The sequence below is a fragment of the Hipposideros armiger genome, unplaced genomic scaffold (genome assembly GCF_001890085.2).
Source record: "Hipposideros armiger isolate ML-2016 unplaced genomic scaffold, ASM189008v1 scaffold_92, whole genome shotgun sequence".
Taxonomy (NCBI): Eukaryota; Metazoa; Chordata; class Mammalia; order Chiroptera; family Hipposideridae; genus Hipposideros; species Hipposideros armiger.
This window is the reverse complement of record NW_017731442.1, coordinates 527,472-530,007: the sequence shown is the minus strand read 5'-3', so window position 1 is coordinate 530,007 and position 2,536 is coordinate 527,472.

Sequence of the window (2,536 nt, the reverse complement as noted above, 5' to 3'; positions counted from 1 at the left end):
GCCCCTTGTGAAAAAATAATGAAAAATTTTAAGATGGCAATAACAGAATATTAAGCCAACTGCAGGCCCTCCGAAGCACAGGGCTCTGTGTGGCAGTGGGAGCTCAGGTTGCAGGCCTGTGAAGACAGCCCTGGGTGTGAGCTCTCCAGTGTGAGAGGTCTTCAAGTTCCTGAGTAAACGGGTGCAAAAAGGATGAGTCCAGCCTGTCGATGTGAAGACCGGGGGGGAGGAAACTCCCTGAGGAGTCTTTTGGTGTTAAAAAATATTGGGGGAAAATAAAGAGTCTCCATTAACAACATGTTTTTAACTTTTTAACAGGCCTTCACATCTCTGAAACCATATAACAAAGGTGACAATTTTATGAGCCAAGTTATGCATAGCACATTTTATGTTCCTAAACGACCTAAGTGTTTTTTGTGGGTCCTTAAAGGACACTAAAAAAGTAAGTGTAGAGGGGGAAGAAAAGAATTGTCTATATTTCTATTTCTCCATCAAATGTCCGTGTTTCTTTTAGAAAAGTCGTCCCCCCACCATTCCTCTGCTTTGTCCAAAATGTCTGGACCGTTCTAATCCTTAGTCAAAACCAGTTTTGTTTCTTGTCACTGCGTCATCTTTCACAGTTTGGAGGCCACAACTGGCTGGTGTTAGAGCTGAAGTGATTTGGCGGGCCATACATTCTCTCCCCCCACACCCCCCGTGCTCCACCCACTCTCAGCTAGTCAGTCATTACACACATCAAATGCCCTCTGAGAACAGAGCTCACAGAAAAGTAAAAGATCAGGTCCTAGAGCTTGAGAAGGGAAGGGAAGGAAACTAAGGGTTCAAGGAAGAACAGGAGGTGACATGAGACCTAGCTGCTTTTCCTCTGCTCTCGGGTGGTCTGTTTCAAATGCCCCTCTCACTCCCTGGTCCAACTTTCCTCTCTGGGGGTTGGGGTGAGATGGGATTATAACTGCCTCCTGGGATGGGATGCATCTCCACCTGCAGCTCTGAAGATGTGGGATGACCAAACTGTAGCAGGACCTGACCTCCCTGCTCTCCATTTGTGGCCTCAGGGAGCAGGGACTGTCACTCTGGGCATGTGTTCAGGTATTTTCTCTTCTCAGTGGGGTTTCTTGGACCTCTCGGGGGAGACATGTACTGACCATCTCCTCGAATGTGGAGACTCTGCCCAGTGGAATGATTTGTGTCCCTGATGTCAGGCCAAATCTGCAAAACCTTTGCTCAGCAAGACTGTGAGACCATGGATCTCCTCAGGATAAGACGAGGAGCCAGCTTGAGATGGAGACACGTGCGGTGATGAAGAGTTATACTATACTTCATTGCCCAGGGGAGAGTGTCCAAGGAGAGTCTGGGAACTAGAAGTAAACTTAAAAAAGCAAAGAATTTCCTTTCCACCCAGCCAAGCCCTGCTTGTAAACTCCAACATGAACAGCTTCTTAGCAGAGAAGCTGGGGAGAGCCCTCAGGTTGGCTTCCCTGCCTCCAGTCCCAATCCCTCTTGAGGGTGGGGTTGCTGAGGTGGAGCAGAGCCAAGTGGCTCCGCAGGGTTTTTGAGGGACAGGAAAAGAAATGCACCATGGAGCCCCAATCTGGAGACAAACGAGGCCGAGGCCGGCTTCACCTGCTCTTCCTGCTGACTGACACCAGCCAAGCTTAGCAACTTCGACAGGTCCTCACTCCTTGCCGCTGCCCCAGCCCCCATCCCGAACCCCACCCCCAATCTGTGGGGCCACAGAGCAGCCTCCTAGGCAGCCTGGGACAGGAAGAGGCCGGATCTGGGACAGTCCCTGGGGAGGATCAAAGGTCAGGGCTGAGAGTCTGGGGGCCCACCAGGCGGCCCTTCCCCACTGGCAGTGACGGCAGCCGGCGGGAGCCCGGCCAGCGGGTGGCAGCGGGCGCCTGGGGCAGGCCAAATGCCCTCGTGGCCAGGGTGACTGAATCTGCCAGCTGTGGGGCCTGCCCGTGCCAAGTCTGCCCTGGCTCCGTCTAGTCGTAATCGATGCTGGCGCCAGGCCAGGCCCCCTGCCAGCTCCGGTCACACTCGGCTAACGCAAGAGGCCCAGCCCATTAACTCCTCGCCAAGGCCCATTGTCTGGGTCCCTGCCCGGTGGTTTATTTACGCCGGGGCCGTACGGCTGGGGCTGGGAGGCGGGGAGGNGTTGGCACAGGAACAGCCTGCAGTGTTTAGATGTTAGCACTCCAAGGAAGTTCTATTAGATTATCTACCAACCCCCCACCCCAGACATTGCTTCTGCTCCCAGTTGCTGCAGCCTCAACACTGACTACAGGAGTACATGTACTCCTTTGCAAACCAAGGAAGCTCTATTTTTCTATTCTTCTTATTTTTGAAGTTCTTTGCTCTACCATGAGCCACAAACAGAAGCTCCCCACGGAAACCTCGGAGCCTGACACAAAGAGTTAACCTCCCTCCAGTGGCATCCTATCAGACCCTTGAAACCTGTGTCAGCGCTCTCCCCCTCTCCCCCTGTGTTTAGCCTCAGGACTGCCAATCGCTCTCTCCCTGTACACAAAGA